The sequence below is a fragment of the Scyliorhinus torazame genome, chromosome 18 (assembly GCF_047496885.1).
Source record: "Scyliorhinus torazame isolate Kashiwa2021f chromosome 18, sScyTor2.1, whole genome shotgun sequence".
Classification (NCBI taxonomy): domain Eukaryota; kingdom Metazoa; phylum Chordata; class Chondrichthyes; order Carcharhiniformes; family Scyliorhinidae; genus Scyliorhinus; species Scyliorhinus torazame.
The window spans coordinates 141,103,944-141,122,612 of record NC_092724.1 but is presented as its reverse complement, the minus strand read 5'-3'; the positions used below and the strand labels follow the sequence as shown (position 1 = coordinate 141,122,612).

The 18,669-nt window shown below is 49.6% G+C and overlaps 1 long non-coding RNA gene across 1 annotated transcript; it reads left to right on the top strand.

Moving 5' to 3' along the window:
- Positions 1–5,145: 5,145 nt before the first annotated feature.
- LOC140395564 (uncharacterized) lies at positions 5,146–18,466 on the top strand. The gene is made up of 3 exons (XR_011936235.1): positions 5,146–5,245; positions 14,537–14,621; positions 16,991–18,466. It is a non-coding gene; the product is annotated as an uncharacterized lncRNA (long non-coding RNA).
- Positions 18,467–18,669: the final 203 nt, after the last annotated feature.

The window sequence follows — 18,669 nt, the reverse complement described above, 5'->3', positions numbered from 1 at the left end:
GTTAGGTCCCAGAGTTGGTAAGGCCATTTAAACACACTGAGCAAGCCAGATGCCTATGATTTTTCTTCATCATTATTCCTCGGGCATTGAGCTGGAATATGTATAATTCAATAAAATAATATGTGCGCATACTTTCAATTCACTTCATTACTTCCTGCCATCACATTTTGTCTCACATTTTGTCATTATGAATTTCTACACCCACACTTATAATGTAAATTGCCTATTGTTGCAACCAAGTCCGGAGGGGTGAATAAGTTCCTTCCTTTTCAACTTCTGAGCTGGATTAGAACAGAGTTCACATTTTTAAAACAAATTGTGATTTTCTTTTTTCAATTTAGTAAGTACTTGACCGTATGTAAAGTTACGTGAAGAAATAGGTGTGGTAGTCTGTGTAGAGGTATTACGGTACCTGGTAATGCTGGAACACCATTGGTAGATATTGTGTTTCCTATTGGTCAAGCTGTATGGTAGCTCCGCCCTGCAAGGCGGGGTATAAGAGCCCGTGCCGCCCCAGCAGCCTTCTTTCTGTTCCTGAGCTGCTGGGGGAAACATCTAGCTTATGAAAGCCTTAAGTTGGACTACAACCTCGCTTTAGTGGCCATTGATCGTGCATCAATTTAATAAGCTAGATTTAAAAGGATGGAGCCAAGAATCAAGCCGGAGTGTCTGCAACTCAGCCCTCACGCGGCGAACTCAGCGGCAATCTTCAAGCACTGGCTGGCGTGTTTTAAAGGATATCTCGGGACGGCCGAAAACACACCCACAGGAGAACAGAAATTGCAAGTCCTGCACTCGAAGGTGAACCTGGAAATTTACACTCTCATCGAGGACGCGGACGACTTTGATGCAGCAATGGAGCTGCTAAAAGGACATTATATTCTCCCGGTAAACCGGATCTACGCCCGACACCTGCTAGCAACGAGGCGACAAATCCCTGGGGAATCGCTGTAAGAATTCTACCGTGCGCTCCTGGTGTTGGGGAGAAACTGCAGCTGCCCGCAAGTTTTGGCGAGCAACTACACAGAACACTTGATCCGGGACGCTTTCGTGGCAGGTATGCTGGGGCAAATCCACCAGCGATTGCTGGAAAAAGACACCCTCGGCCTCAAGGAGGCACGGGCCCTTGCAGGCTCCCTGGATGTGGCCTCCCAAAATGCCCCCGCTTACGTTCCCGACCGCGCGGCAGCCCCCTGGGCAGCGTGGAACCCCTCCGCAGCCGACCCCGAGACATCTCCCATCCCCCCACAAGCTTGTGCTGCAAGGCAGCCTGGCAACCCCGGGGGGCCCCGCTGCTACTTTTGGGGGCAGGTCAAGCACCCCCGGCAGAGCTGCCCAGCTGGCGCATCCACCTGCAAAAAGTGTCACTTCGTGGTGGTATGCCAGGCCCGTGCGGTCGCCGCGGTCTCCGGTGGCGAATGAGGGCCGCCGCCACAAACCTCTCCACGGTCCCCATGCGGCCAGCGGGCGCCGCCATCTTCCTCCTCCAGGGCCATGTGCGACCAATGGGAGCTGCCATCTTGGATGGACTCCCAGGACCCCAGCTCGGCTGACCACACACCGCCCAAAGAGAACACTCAACTGCTGCGATTAGCCTCGGTGACCCTGGACCAGTCCCGGCCTCGAACACTCTCAACTGCTACAACGACTGTACTAACCAACGGGCACGAGACGTCCTGCTTAATCGACTCTGGGAGCACGGAGAGCTTCAAACACCCCGACACGGTAAGGGGCTGTTCTCTCTTCGTCCACCCCGTTAATCAAAAAATCGCCCTGGCCTCCGGTTCCCACTCAGTAGAGATAAAGGGGTTTTGTGTAGCAAACCTCACGGTCCAGGGAAGGGAGTTTAAAAATTACCGGTTCTACGTCCTTCCCCATCTCTGCACGGCCACACTCCTAGGTTTAGAATTCGAGTGTAATCTCCAAAGTTTAACTTTCAAATTTGGTGGCCCTATACCCCCCCTCACTGTCTGCTGCCTCGCGACCCTCAAGGTCGATCCGCCTTCCCTGTTTGCGAACCTTACCACAGATTGCAAACCCGTCGCCACCAGGAGCAGACGGTACAGTGCCCAGGATCGGATCTTTATTAGGTCAGAGGTCCAAAGGCCACTGAGGGAAGGAGTCATTGAAGCTAGCAACAGTCCCTGGAGAGCTCAAGTAGTGGTGGTAAAGACTGGGGAGAAGCATAGGATGGTCATCGACTACAGTCAGACCATCAACAGGTTTACGCAGCTGGACGCGTATCCTCTCCCCCGCATATCTGACCTGGTAAACAGGATCGTGCATTACAAGGTCTTCTCCACGGTGGATCTTAAGTCCGCCTACCACCAGCTCCCCATCCGCACTAGTGACTGCAAGTACACTGCGTTCGAGGCAGATGGGCGGCTCTACCACTTCTTAAGGATTCCCTTCGGTGTCACTAACGGGGTCTCGGTCTTCCAGCGCGAGATGGACCGAATGGTTGACCGGTCCGGTTTACGGGCAACATTCCCGTATCTCGATAATGTCACCATCTGCGGCCATGACCAGCAGGACCATGACACCAACCTCCGAAAATTCCTCCAGACCGCAAAGATCCTTAACCTTATGTATAACAAGGATAAATGCGTGTTCAGCACTGACCGCCTAGCCATTCTCGGCTACATAGTGCAAAATGGAGTTATAGGCCCCGACACTGAACGCATGCGCCCCTTATGGAGTTCCCCCTCCCTCACTGCTCCAAGGCCCTGAAACGCTGCCTAGGGTTTTTCTCTTACAATGCTCAGTGGGTCCCCAACTATGCGGACAAGGCCCGTCCCCTGATCCAATCCACAGTTTTTCCCCTGTCGATAGAGGCCTACCAGGCCTTCAGCCGCATCAAAGCAGACATTGCAAAGGCCACGATGCACGCCATCGATGAGTCTCTCCCCTTCCAGGTCGAGAGCGACGCGTCTGACGTAGCTCTGGCGGCCACCCTCAACCAAGCTGGCAGACCGTGGCCGTCTTCTCACGTACCCTCCATGCTTCCGCAATCTGCCACTCCTCAGTCGAAAAGGAGGCCCAGGCCATAGTAGAAGCTGTGCGACATTGGAGGCATTACCTGGCCGGCAGGAGATTCACTCTCCTCACTGACCAATGGTCGGTTGCTTTCATGTTCGATAATGTACAGCGGGGCAAGATAAAAACCGTTAAGATCTTGCGGTGGAGGATCGAACTCTCCACCTACAACTACGAGATCTTGTATCGTCCCGGGAAGCTAAACGAGCCTCCTGATGCCCTGTCCCGCGGCACATGTGCCACCGCACAAGTGGACCGCCGCCGAGTCCTCCACGAGGACCTCTGCCACCCGGGGGTCACTCGCTTCTTCCACTTTATCAAGACCCGCAATCTGCCCTACTCCATCGAGGAGGTTAGGACAGCCACCAGGGACTGCCAAATCTGCGCGGAGTGCAAACCGCACTTCTACCAGCCAGAGAAAGCACACCTGATAAAGGCTTCCCGTCCCTTTGAACGCCTCAGCATGGACTTCAAAGGCCCCCTCCCCTCCACCGACCGCAACACGTACTTCCTGAATGTGATTGACGAGTACTCCCGGTTCCCATTCGCCATCCCCTGCCCCGACATGACCGCAAACACCGTCATCAAGGCCCTCCACAGCATCTTTGCACTGTTCGGGTTCCCCGCTTATATACATAGTGACAGGGGGTCCTCCTTTATGAGCAACGGACTGCGTCAATTCCTGCTCAGCAAGGGCATCGCCTCGAGCAGGACGACCAGTTACAACGCCCGGGGTAACGGACAGGTAGAGAGGAAGAACGCAACAGTCTGGAAGACCGTCCTACTGGCCCTACGGTCCATGAATCTCCCGGTCTCCCGCTGGCAGGAAGTCCTCCCGATGCCCTCCACTCCATCCCGTCACTGCTTTGTACCACGACCAACCAAACACCTCACGAACATCTCCTTGTCTTCCCCAGGAAGTCCTCCTCTGGGACCTCGCTCCTGACCTGGCTGGCAGCTCCCGGACCCATCCTGCTCCGAAAACACGTGCGGGCGCACAAGTCGGACCCATTGGTCGAGAGGGTCCATCTTCTCCACGCTAACCCCCAGTACGCCTACGTGGTGTACCCCGACAAGATACGGTCTCCCTACGAGACCTGCCGATCGCCGGATTCCCACGCACACCCCAGCCACCAGTGCCACCCTCCCTCCCACCGGTGCACCTTACAGGAGGATCGGTCCTTCCGCCGGCCCCGTCTAGGCCCCCCCACCCACCAACGCACCCCGCAGGCTTTCCCTTCCCAGGTCAACCGTTTTCCCCACCAGCGCCGTCTAGGGGTGTTGAAGCTGCCACAGAGAGCGAGGCCACGCTCCCGGAGTCAGACGTCCGAGCCTCCACCGGCGTCACCACCAAAGCTTCAACGACCAAGGCCCCCGATCGACTGCTTCATTTTAAAGTATATAGTTAATTGTGAATCTGTAAATAGTTACAAAACGCTGTACGGAGGTATTAAGGTACCTCCATAACTATAATTCCTACCACGTTACCATGTTGTAATATCAAGCCACCACCCCCGCCGGACTTTTTTTTAACAGGGGGTGAATGTGGTAGTCTGTGTAGAGGTATTACGGTACCTGGTAATGCTGGAACACCATTGATAGATATTGTATGTTTCCTATTGGTCAAGCTGTATAGTAGCTCCGCCCTGCAATAGGTGCATAAGAGCCCGTGCCGCCCCAGCAGCCTTCTTTCTGTACCTGAGCTGCTGGGGGAAACATCTAGCTTATTAAAGCCTTCAGTTGGACTACAACCTCGCCTTAGTGGCCATTACTCATGCATCAATAGACCAGCCGGATTACTTAAGTTTCAAGCAAAGGGTTTGTTTTATTGTTAAAAACTCACACAGGTAAAAGTATTTTGACTTTTTGAAAGGGTACAAACATGTCCCATATTTGTATACACACAACACCACCACACAAACAATCACCACAACAACACAACACGCACAACACACACACCTCAAACACATCTTCCACTGCCAAAGCTATCAAGATGTCCCATCAGAACATATAGAGATCCCTCAGCACGCTCCTCGCATGTTCATCCTTCTTCGCTCCTGGTAGTTTCTGGAGCCAGGAAATCTGGTGACCTATTGTCTTTTGTTTTGCAGAGTTCCAGCAATGCAGGTGTGAAGTCCATCAGAAACTGCCCAGACATGTCCCCTGGTAATCCACATCAGAGGCTTCTAGAAACGTGGCCAATTTGTAGGTCAGGTGACTTCGCAGCCATTTCAAAACATTAGTGCCTTTGCAGTTCTAGCTGTTTCTTTCCTTTCAAAATTAATCCAGTGTATTCCACCTGTTGACAAAGCTAATGATCAATATTCCACATTTCACATGACCCAGCGTTGTGACCTAATCCAACCTAATGCTCCAATTACAACCTCCCATCTGTGAGCCTCTAATTGCTAGAGGTGGGTGTCATTAACTAGTTTGCTCCTCAAATATTATTTTACACCTTTTACGGTGTAAAAGGCAGACATTTGTAGATTATTAGGTGTTATAGTAACTATTATTGACATTAATTAAAATACACTTAACAGCACTTGAGTCTCCCAATGTTCAACCTGTTCTCGCAAATGTACGTTTAAAAAAAATATATTTTTATTCGCCTCCTTTTTCACATTTTCTCCCACATTTACACCCATCAACAATAAACAATAATCAGCAAGATATGTCAATCCCCATAATAACAACGATCCCATCCGCCCACCAACCCCCAAACCTCAAACCGCATGTTTACATAAACAAATGACAAAAAGGAATCAGGGATTACCCGTAGTCACCCTTAATCTACCGTTAAGTAGCCCCCCCCTCCCTCCCCCCCCCACCCCCTCAACTAATGTTCGATGTTATCCAGTTCTTGAAAGTGCATAATAAATAGTGCCCATGACTTGTAGAACCCCTCCGAGCTTCCCCTCAGTTCGAACTTAACCTTCTCAAGGGTCAAGTATTCCAACAGGTCCCCCCGCCACGCCAGGGCACTGGGTGGAGAGGCTGCTCTCCATCCCAGCAGGATCCGCCTTCGGGCGATCAATGAGGCGAGGGCTATGATATCTGCCTCCGCTCCCGTTTCCAACCCTGGTTGGTCCGACACCCCGAATATGGCCTCCTGGGGTCCCGGGTCCAGTTTCACACGCAGCACCTTGGAAATTACCCTAAACACCTCCTTCCAGTACTCCCCTAGCTTTGCCCAGGACCAAAACATATGAACGTGATTCACGCCCCCCCACCACCCCCGCCGCAATGCTCACACACACCCTCTACTCCTTCAAAAAAACGGCTCATCCTCGCCCTCGTGAGGTGCGCTGTATATACCACCTTCAGCTGTATCAGCCCCAACCTCGCACATGAGGTGGAGGCATTCACTCTCCGGAGTACCTCACACCAGACCCCCTCCGCTATAACCTCTCCCAGCTCTTCCTCCCACTTTGCTTTGATCCCTTCCAGTGGTGCCTTATCCTCTTTCAAAATAGCTCCGTACACCGCTGACACTGCCCCCTTCTCCAGTCCCCTTGTCGTCAACACCTCCTCCAGCAATGTGGAGGCCGGTTCCTCTGGGAAGCTCTGTATCTCCTTCCTGGCAAAATCCCAAACCTGCATGTACCTAAACACTTCTCCCTGCTCTAGCCCATACTTCGCTTCCAGCTCCCTCAATCCTGCAAACCGACCCCGAAGAAACAAATCTTTTAGCGTCTTAATCCCCTTCTCTTCCCACTTCCGAAAACTTCCATCCCACCTCCCTGGCTCAAATCTGTGGTTCCCCCGAATTGGCATTTCCCTTGACCCTAAACCCAACCCGAAGTGTTGGCGAAACTGCCTCCAGATTTTCAATGAAGCTATTATTACCGGACTCCCTGAATATTTCCTCGGAGCTATCGGGAGCGGCGCTGTTGCAAGTGCCTTCAGCCCCGACCCCCTGCACAAACTCTCCTCCATTCTGAGCCACTGAGAATCCACCCCTCTGACCCAGCTCCGCACTTTCTCCACATTCGCCGCCCAGTAGTAGTACAACAGGTTCGGGAGACCCAAACCCCCTGCCTGCCTTCCCCTCTGTCGCAGCACCTTTCTCACTCTGGCCACCTTCCCTCCCCATATGAATGAGGTGATCCTTCCCTCAATCTCCCTGAAGAAAGACTTTGGCAGGAAAATCGGTAGGCATTGAAAAATAAACAGGAATCGCGGCAACACATTCATTTTAACCGCCTGTACCCGACCTGCCAGTGACAGAGGAAGGCCGTCCCACCTTGCCAGATTGGCTTTCACTCTCCCCACCAAACTAGTGATGTTGTACCTGCGAAGCCTCCCCCACTCCCGGGCAACCTGCACCCCCAGACACCTAAAATGAGTCCCTGCTCTACGGAATGGCAGCCCCCCCACCACTGCCCCCACCCCCGGCCGAGACACCACAAAGTACTCACTCTTGTCCAGGTTCAACTTGTACCCCGAGAAAGACCCAAATACCCGCAGTAGCTCCAATGTTCCTCCTATCGATGCACTCGGCTCCGACACATACAGCAGCAAGTCGTCGGCACATAAGGACACCCTATGCTCTATGCCCCACCGCACTATTCCTTTCCATGCTCCCGAACTTCTCAATGCGATGGCCAACGGCTCAATCGCAAGTGCAAACAGCAGGGGGGACATAGGACACCCCTGTCTCGTCCCACGGTGGAGAGAAAAGTACCTCGAACTGATATTATTTGTGCGGACACTCGCCTTCGGTTCCTTATATAATAGCTTTACCCAGTTCACAAACCCTGGTCCAATCCCAAACCGCTCCAGAACTGCCATCAGGTACCCCCATTCTACCCGATCAAACGCCTTCTCGGCGTCCAATGCCACAACTACCTCTGTTTCCTTTCTTTCCACCGGTGCCATAACAACGTTCAAAATCCTCCTAATGTTCGAAAACAGCTGCCTCCCTTTCACGAACCCCGTCTGATCCTCCCCTATCACCTTCGGGAGGCACTCCTCCAGCCTACCCGCCAGTACCTTCGCCAACACTTTTACGTCCACATTCAGAAGTGATATGGGCCGATACGATTCACACTCCGTTGGATCCTTATCTTTTTTTAGTAATGGGAAATCGATGCCTGCCCCAAGGTTTGCGGCAACACCCCCTTCCCTATCGCCTCCTCAAACATCCCCACCATCAGGGGTGCCAACCTATCCTTGAATTTTTTATAATATTCCACCGGAAACCCATCCAGCCCTGCCACCTTCCCCGACTGCATCCTCCCAATCGCATCCTTCATCTCTTGCTCCATTATCGGTCCTTCTAATGTAGCCCTGTCCCCCTCCCCTAGCCTCGGGTACTCCAACTCATCTAGAAATTCCTGCATCTCACGGTCTCCCCCGAGTGGCCCTGGCTTGTACAACCTCTCATAAAACTCCTCAAAAACCTTGTTAATCAGCACTGGGGCCACCACCAACTTCCCTGCCCTATCCTTCACCTGAAGAATTTCCCTTGCCGCTGCCTCCCTCCGGAGCTGACCTGCTAACATACATTATCTCCTAACCTTATCTCCATGTTCATAAACTGCACCCCTTGCTCGTCTCAGTTGGCGCACCGCCTTCCTGGTGGACAGTTGGTCGAAGCTCGCCTGTAGTTCCTTCCTCTTTTCCAGCTTCGCGGGTCCCCATCCTCTGCATACCTCATATCTACCTCCAGCATCTCATCTATTACCCTCTGCCGCTCCAACCTCTCCTCTTTATCCACCCTGGCCTTAAACAAAATTACCTCACCTCTCACCACCGCCTTTAGAGCCTCCCAGACGACTGCCTTCGACACCTCGCCCGTACAATTGAAACCTACATATTCCTTAATTACCTTTTCAATTTTCTCAAAGAATACTTGGTTCCCCAAAAGCCCCACATCCAGTTTCCACCCCGGCCTCTGCACTGCCCCCTTCTCCAGCACCATATCCACCCAATGTGGAGCGTGATCTGACACTGCAATTGCAGAGTATTCCGACCCCTTGACTCCAGCCAGCAAAGCCTTCCCCACCACAAAAAAGTCAATCCGCGAGTATACCTTATGGACCGCTGAGAAAAACGAATACTCCCGTTCCCTTGGATGCAGGAACCTCCAAGGGTCCACCCCTCCCATTTCCACCATTAACCCAGCCAGCGCCTTTGCCCCCCCCTGATGGGACCAGTGAGCGCGGCCGTGATCTGTCCAACCTTGGCTCCTGCACCAAGTTCCAGTCCCCCCCCCTCAATCAGCGCATGCGTGTCCAAGTCGGGAATAGCCCCAAACACCTTCCTCGCGAATCCCACATCGTCCCAATTGGGACCGTATACACTTAACAGCGCCACTTATCTCCCCTCCAGTGCCCCTGTCACAATGACATATCTGCCCCCCTGATCTGCCACCACCTTCTCCATCTGGAAGCGTACCCTTTTGCTGACCAGCACCGCTACCCCTCGAGCCCTTCCATCAAATCCGGAGTGAAACACTTGGCTAACCCAGCCCTTTTTAAGTCTCACCTGGTCCTTCACCCTCAAGTGAGTCTCCTGCAGCATTGCTACATCGGCTGTCAAACTTTTAAGATGTGTAAGTACCCTTGACCTCTTGACCGGACTTCCTAGCCCTCTCACGTTCCACGTGATTATCCTTACTGGGGGTCTCTCACCCCCCCCCCCCCCCCACCTTTCTTATCCACCATCACCATACCACCGGGTCCTGCCCCATAAGCCTGACCCGCCCCTGTCCATTGTTAACATCGAACCCCTTCCCCCCCCCTCCCAAGAACGCCCCCTACAAAAACATCCCCCAACATCCATCCCTCCACCCCCTCTTGCTCACTTCATAGGCCCATTGAAGCCTGCTATCCAGGCTCCAACGTCCGCAGTCCTCCTCTCACCTCACCCCCGTTCACTAACTGACTTTAGTTAGCTCGCGCGGGTGGTTCCCCCCGCCAAGACCTCTCGCCCCCTTCTGCCCAGTCCCAGAGAAAGAAACACCAAAACAAACCCAACAATCCAACCCCTACAATTCACTAACATAACATTTAACCGTCGCAACACAGAACGCCATTAACATGAACTCTGTATCAATGCAAAGAGAAGTAAATTTCAATACAAATCAGTAAAAAGAAAGTTGTAACATTTGTACATTTTCCAGCCGCTCAAACACAGTCCACAGTCTCTCTTCCAGTTCCGCTCTTCACGTCTGGCCCAAGCCTTCTGCCCTCACGAACGCCGCAGCCACCTCCGCTGTCTCAAAATAAAAGTCTTTGGCGTTATATGTTACTCTCAACTTCGCCGGGTACACCACACCAAATCGCACCCCCTTCTTGTACAAAGCCGCCTTCACTCGCCCAAACGCCGCTCGTCTTTTTGCCAACTCCACCGTCCAGTCCTGGTAGATCCGAACCGCAGTACCATCCCACAGCACCTCACGCTCCTGCTTCGCCCAGCTTAATACTTTCTCCTTCATGCAAAACTTATGGAAGCAGATAATTACTGCCCTTGACGGCTCGTTCACTTTGGGCTTCGGCCTTAATGACCGATGAGCTCGGTCTAGCTCGTTCAGGGTGGGGCTCTCACCCTCCCCCATCAGCTCCGCCAACTTCTTAGCAAAGTATTGCATTGGCCTTGGGCCCTCTGTCCCTTCGGGCAAGCCCACAATTCTCAAATTGTGCCGCCTTGAGCGGTTTTCCAAGTCTTCCAGCTTTGCTCGGAGTCCTCTGTTAACCTCCACCACCCTCCGCAGCCCGTCCCCCATCGAGTTGACCTGGTCGCTGTGTCGTGTCACGGCCTCCTCCACCTCCTTCGTCTTCTCGTCCTGCTGTCTCACCTCGGCCAATGCCTTTGCCACCTCCACCCTCATCGGGCCGATTGCCTCCTCCAACAATGACCTCAACACGACCGCCATCTCTTTCCTCAGGACCGCCATGTGCCTCACCAAACGTTTTTCCAGCTCCACCACCATCACCTCGGTCATCTTCTCCACCGTAAGTAGTGCGGCCCACCTTGCAGTTTGGCTTCCGCCATCCTGTCAACACTTTTGCTTTTGCTCGTCTTCTCCTTCGGCGGCGAACCCGCGTTTCCTCCTTTCTTCGACGCTGCTTTTCGCACCCTTTAGCGGCTTATTGTTTTTTATCTTCTTTCCTTTCTCCTCCCTCCCCCTTCACCCTCCTGCCCTTCATCAATCTGACATTCTTCTTATTTGAAAAAAAAAACTTTCACCAAACTTCCTTAAATCTTCTTTCTTTCTCCTCTGCATTCACCTGGGACCAGGCTTCAACCTTCTTTCTTCTTCCTAGGTGGGAGCCATCCGACGTGGAGCACCCTCCCTACATGGCGCCCTGGCCTTGGGCCTGCCGCCTCGGCCTCCTCGTAGCTCCACCCCCGCTGCTCTGACCTGCCGGGCCCCGCGCCTCAGCCCCCGCCGCCCGACACCCGCGCGGGGTTCTTCCCCGGTTTTTAAACTGGCCCCGTTGGCTGCTCGTGGCGGCCCCAAAGGCCGATGATAGTCGGGGAGTGCGTGAGGACTCGGGGATTTCCCCGAAATCGCCGCGAATCCCGGCCACCGGCGGGAGCTCTTGTTATTGCGGCCGCCCTGCTCGCCCACGCCACCGGAAGTCCCCCCTCGCAAATCTAAGTTATAAGAGATTATTAGGAGTTGTATTGAACCAGATAAAGTGTTCTGGTTATGATGTGCTGCTAGAAATGGGAGCAATTTGAGATGAATTTCCATTGTGCAACAATAAAGCTAACTGTCAGCTTGGCTCAGTGGTAACACTTTAGCCTGAGGCGGAGTGTTCTAGTTCAAGCTTCAGTTTGGAATTGAACATATAATGTCAGATAATGCTTCAGCATTTTGGGACCCTTGCGTGGTTGGAGGTGCTGTCTTTCAGATATGATTCTAAACAAAAGCCCCATCTCCCTGTTGAGGAAGATGTCAAAGGTCTATAGCATTTCTTCATTTCCCAGTCAACAACTAAAGCAGGTTAGCTGCCAATTGACCTTGTTATTTGTGAGATCTCACCATGTGCAGATTGCGTAACGTATTTGCCTGGCAATGATTACGCTTGAACTAATAATTTGCAAAGTGTTAGGATATAAACAGCACTATATAATGGCAAGCTTTTTCATGTGCATTTCCTCCTATAGTGTATGAGTATTAATACCATAAATACATTTCATAACAACAATGCATCTGGAAAATAGGAATTGAAGTATCTAAAAATGACACAATTTATCTAGTCAGGTATAATAGTGCTAGCTTTATTCAATAGACTACGGCAGACATGCAAGTGGCATTTAATCTGACGTCATGAAACTGATGTGACTGAGATATGTTTCAAAGATAAAAAAGGTGACTTTGGTAACAATTTACATATCCAACAAAAAGGAAGCATGGGTATTTCTCAAGAATTAGTTGCAGGCCACCAAGTGTATGAACCTAATTAGACAATCTGAAGCAGATTTGTGTTGAAAACAATAGTCTCTGAAATACTTGGTTTATTTATGCAACTGGGTCAATAAGTAACATTGGGCAGAATCTGACCATATTTTTTTCTAAGTGTCAGGGTCAGACTGAAAACTGTTGTGTCGGTCTCCAGTTTCGCAGGCCAGTTTCTCCCCAGATCTCGAGACTCTAAAGAAAAATAAATACGTAGACGGCATTTACGCCATCACTCTAGAGGGGTGGGGCCTGATAGATCTGGCAACTAGCACCACAGAGATTGCGGTGCCATCTTTATAGGATGCCCTGATTAGAACTGAAGTTGACAGCAACTTCATTGCAGAGTGAATGTAAGCCTACTCGTGACACTAATAAAGATTATTATTATTATTTTACACCCCCCAACACAGACAATTATTGGGGGATACCCACCACTCCCCCAGACAATCATTGGGGGCTCCCCCCTGCCCCGCTCGCCCACAGAAGTATTGCCAGCAATCCCCCCTTCCACCTCAGCGCCCGCTATCCTGGGCCTGCAAGTTTCCTCCTCACTGCCCATCCCCCCCTTCCCCAAACACACAGAAATGGAAACCTGGCAGTGCCCACCTATGCTGGGGCAGTGCCAAGGGCAGTGTCAGGGCACTGCCCGGGCATGTCCCTCTGCCCCGTGGGCTATACTTACCTTTGTGGCACCAGAGGGATCCCCTCAACTGAATCCCATGTTTGAAAAGCTTTTGCAAGCTTAACTGAAGTGATGTCACATCGGTGAGGTATGAATATTTAGTGCGGGGGGGATCATGTGGCGGGGAGGCCATTTAGATGACGTTCCCGCCCTTTGTGGGCGTGAACCTCGTGACATCGCCGGCGAGGGGTGCGGAAAATTGGGAAACACGATCTCTCAGGAGAGAATCTCGGTTCCGGATTCTCTCCGGATTTTCCGTCCACGTCGCCATTCTCTCAGGACAATTACCCCCTTCCCCCACACTGCACTCCCCACCCCACACTCGACAACCCCCCCCCCCCCACTTCCTTTCACAGTCGTACGATATTACCGTAGGATATTATAGCTGTCATGGTTTCTCAAGGACATACTGCTTGGTTGTCTCCTTAAAAGAAGGAAAAGCATAATTCTGAAAATGACATAATCAAGATCGATACCTTTAATACAATGGGCGGGATTCTCCGATTATCCCAGCCGCGCGCTTTTCGCAGGCGGCAGGATTCTACCCTCCCGCCACTTGCCAATGGGATTCCCCATGAAATGCCCCCCCCCCCACCCTGCCGGAAACCGGCTGGCTGGGTTGCGCTGCCAGCAGGAAAAGTGAATCCCGGTGACCGGAGAATCCCGGCCAAGGTGTTGAAGAAGCTGCGCAAAAAATCTTGCCAACGCTTTCGGATTAAAAGGAGGATTACTTGTATACTAATTGCATTTGCAACGATCAGACTTGCAAGAAAGCAAAAGTAAAGGAAGAAAAGCCAGAGGGAAACAATATGTGCAGCAGGGATTTACAGCGGATTGGACTTGACTTACATCCTGCTGAAATGTTCTATTGCTATGGTTTCAGATTGATTAGGTTGCTAGGAAACAGGGTTGAAGCTCTCCCATTTTAAACTTTGTAAGACAGCACTGCAGAATGCCAATATGAGTGGAGGATATTAATTTTGTGCAGTAATTAATTTCAAGATGTCAAAATATTACGTAACATGATTGTAAAAGGAAATAAATTACCCTGGGTTAATAGGAACAGATTTGAATCTAAAATTACTGAGTATGCACACTTCACAGATGTTGTAACATATGTATGTACGGTGCAAGAGTTCATAGTTGAGTTATTTCAGGTCACCAGAAATGCATTTAGCTTAATTCTCTGAAGATAGTTCCCAACATTCAAAAAATTGACCAGAACATGACTTTAATGCAGCATAAATGAGTGCTTGTCATAACCAAGGTCCCTTCCTTCCATTGGGCCATGTTTTGCTCCAAATTTGCATCTTTCACTTCCAGGTTTGTATCTCGCTACCGATCTCAAGGTGCTTTGTGAGCTGATCTCAGTAGTAAATCAAACCTATTGTGTTTCCCAGCCATGTTCCTTTGTGCAAGCGAACGAGCTCTATGAGTCTCTTCAACGACCTCAAAACAAATCTTTTCTGATCTCTGCACTCTCAGGTGAGTCATTCCCAATTAATTTCACCTACTGCTTTGCCGTACCTGATTCCCTCACATTTTCAGAGCTTGCACAAAAGAAATCACTGAATAATGAAACCTCAATCCATATGATCATAGTTCAATCATTGCCATTGTTAACAAACAACATAAAGGTGAAAAAACATTTAAGTCAGACTGAGAATTTCTTTAACCAAAGTATCAAATGAGATGACAGGTAGCCGGTGTCCAAGAATGAACAAAAATGATTTAATTCTTTTTAAGATGTGTTCACAAAAATTAAGCTTTGAATACCTATTCAACAAGCAGAAGGAATATCATGTATTATCTTGAAGCTCAATGCATGAAGCATGTTCTTACTAGCTGCGGAAAAAAGGTATAACAGATATCTTGCACCAATTTTTATCAATTCTTATTTTATGTGTAATGCGTACATTCATAATTTTCATATCTTTGTGTGAAATACTGATCTGCACCAGTTTGGTGATGGGTAAAAGACACGTTTAGCCTGATTTCATAAAACAGATGAGACTGAGATATTCTACAAAGATAAAAAAATGCAAATTTGGTGACAGTTTAAAAAGCCACCAAGAAGGAACATTGCTGTCCCCGCACCCTGGGCTAGGGCACGGTCAATCCCAGTCCCACTTCACCCAGAGTCGCAACACAATTGAAGTTAACAATTAATTCTTTGAAAACACCCAAAGTCTCTGGTCTTTGGCTGCTCAATAACTACACTCACCAGGTTTGTAAATTTAAACACAATTAATTTTTATTAATACCAATAACTGAATAAATAGTCAGTAAATACAATTGGTTAACTATTATCTAATTCCTAGCCCTTCCTCTTTAACTCACCCCCTTCCTCTACTTTACACACACAGGACAGACAAATACAGAGGGGAAGAGGGGTGGAAAGAAAAAAATAAGCAACAAGGATAAGAGATGGCTTCCAGTACTTCTTTCGTTAGTCTAAACCTTCAGTTGGAGGTTTTTGTTTCCAGTCTGTAATGGTTTTCGCTGTAGGTTCATCTAGGGCTCAGGACCATCTCTGCAGGTTCAGAACACAACAGCTATGCAGCATTTCTGGAGCAAGAGAGAGCCAATCAAACTGAATCCCTCTAATCTCTCGGTGCCACAAAGTCTGAGTTTTTCTGTTCAGAAGCTAAACTCCCATAGCACAGTGTACCATTTTGTAATCTTTGAGTTCCACACTTCCTCTGCTCGACATAAAGGTATATGTCCATTAAATATCCATGGATCAAAATGATAACCAAAAGGTAAAAGATATGGGGAATAAGGGATTCAACAGGAAGGGCCCTTACCATGGGTGTTTCTCAAGAACATAGAACATAGAACAGTACAGCACAGTACAGGCCCTTCAGCCCACGATATTGTGCCGACTATTTATCCTAATCTATGATCAACCTAACCTACAACCCTTCAATTTACTGCTGTCCATGTGCCTGTCTAAGAGTCGCTTAAATGTCCCTAATGACTCTGACTCCACCACCTCTGCTGGCAGTGCATTCCACACACCCACCACTGTCTGTGTAAAGAACCTACCCCTGATCTCCCTTATACCGTCCTCCAATCGCCTTAAAATTATGTCCCCTCGGGACAGCCATTTCCACCCTGGGGAAAGGTCTCTGGCTATCCACTCTATCCATGCCTCTCATCACCTTGTACACCTCTATCAAGTCACCTCTCTGCCTTCTTCGCTCCAGTCAGAAAAGCCCTAGCTCCCTCAACCTTTCTTCATAAGAATTAGGTAGGAAGCAGGGACTATTGGTTAAATGTTCAAACGTCTGGGGTATGATGGTCTGTGAGGCATACTTCCTGTCACACATAATTTCCGATTAAAGAAACGTTTAAATCTCTCTCCATGCTCTTTTACAATGTAAAATTGATGACCTCAGCTCATTGACCCCCCAGCCAGAAGAAATTGCCTTCACTTATTCCCTCCCCCATCCACTGCTGAAATGTTTTCCAACATTAAAAACTTATTTTGAATTTTCTTTCGCCTTTAGTTGTTGCAGTGGAGGTAATCCCAGCATCTCACAAATATAGTTCCACATTCCATAGATCCACAGAAACCCTACAGTTCAGCAGGAGGCCAGATGGTCAATCAAGACTCCACCGACCCTCCGGAAGAGTACACTCCCCAGGCCCACTCCCTCACCCTAGCCCGACAATCCACCTAACCTGCACATCTTTGGACACTAAGGGGCAATTTAGCGTGGCCAATCCACCTAATCAACATGCTGAATGAACACTTTGTTTGCGTCATGATTACAAGGCCCCGCTACACAAGCAGACATAACTTTGCCTTCTTCCTGATGCCAGCCTACTTTATTCTCTATTGGACTCAGGCACAAATTATCTGGGTGATGCATGGACTCTGCTGGGCAACCTCCCTGGCAGGTCTATCTTTGGTTTTCATTGCAAGTTGGCATTTAGCACCAAACAGGCATCGTCTCATTTGACATATCTTCTGGAGGAGAGCATTCAGCTGTTGTGCATCAAAAGGAGGATTACTGACAACTCCACCATACGATTGTGAACAACTGGTCAACATTCATGTCGGAGCAACCTTCCCTTAGTGGAAAGCTGCAGCCCTTCGAAACACAGCCAACAGTGCACACTTCTCACTGATGTATACTGCAGGAAACGTATTTCAGGTTCTAATAGTTTATTCAAATTCTGCAAGATTGTTCCATTGAACTATGTTTTCACGTAAGGTGCTGCAGGTGCAGGAGCGAAATTTTCAGGGTCAAATTCAGAGATGATCACAAATTCTTACATAATGTTTCTTTACCACACCAGGGCCCCTCCGGCATGCCCTCCCATACCCTCTGTGCCAATGGTTAGCACTCCTGCCTACAGCGCTGAGGACCCGGGTTCGAATCACAGCCCTAGGTCACTGTCCGTGTGGAGTTTGCACATTCTCCTCGTGTCTGTGTGGGTTTCACCCCCACAGCCCAAAGATGTGCAGGTTAGGTGGATTGGCCACGCTAAATTGCCCCTTAATTGGAAAAAAAAATAATTGGGTACTCTAAATTTATTTTAAAAATAGATGCTCCTTAAAGTCTACTTTAATTAGAAAGACCAAACATGGGCAGCACGGTGGCGCAGTGGTTAGTGCTGCTGCCTCACGGCACTGAGGTCCCAGGTACGATCCCGGTTCTGGGTCACTGTCCGTGTGGAGTTTGCACATTCTCCCCGTGCTTGCGTGGGTTTCGCCCCCACAATCCAAAGATGCGCAGGGTAAGTGAATTGGCCACGCTGAATTGCCCCTAAATTGGAAAAAATGAATTGGGTACTCTAAAATTTTAAAGAAAAAGGAGAGCAAACACCAAAAGTGACCAACTTTTCAATGTTCTTGAAAAACATATTGTGATGTCACAAGGGGACGTCTGTTTTTGTGTTCGTCCCTCGCTCAACATGGCGGCTGAGCACAGCCGGGCTTCAGTCAAAATGGCCACCAGCAAGCGCAGTAGGAACTGGTGGCCTTCGACCCGGAAGTGAGTCCACATCAATCTTGGAGATGAGGTTCAGCTGCAACCCTTAGATAGATTATAGAAGGAGGACACCAAGCAATAATAAGGGCCAAAACCTGAGAGTGGAAGCGAGGAGGGTGCTGGATTCCTGTGTGGATTACTCAACTTTGTGCCATGTGTTGTGCGCTTTGTGGATTACAACCAGGACTAGACAATGAAGACATTTTGGAACCTGACTATATGGACTGTTTGAGAACCGGCCTTGGTAACTTGAATCTTTTTCCATTAATTCTGAACTTGGTTATGTGCCTTCACATTTGTTAATCAATAAATTGTCTCCTAATTGGATTTGGTATTCTGGTTGCCTACTTTGTGTCTATAAACAGTAAGGATACCGGACCAGACCCCAATGTTTATCGGGATACCGGGCGAGAAATCCCAAACAATTTGCTATTTGCAAAACTGCGAGGTAAAGATACCCCAGGAGTGATGGCTGTGACCAATAGGTATCTTTTATGTGACAACAAACTTTAATTTAAACACAGAGTTAG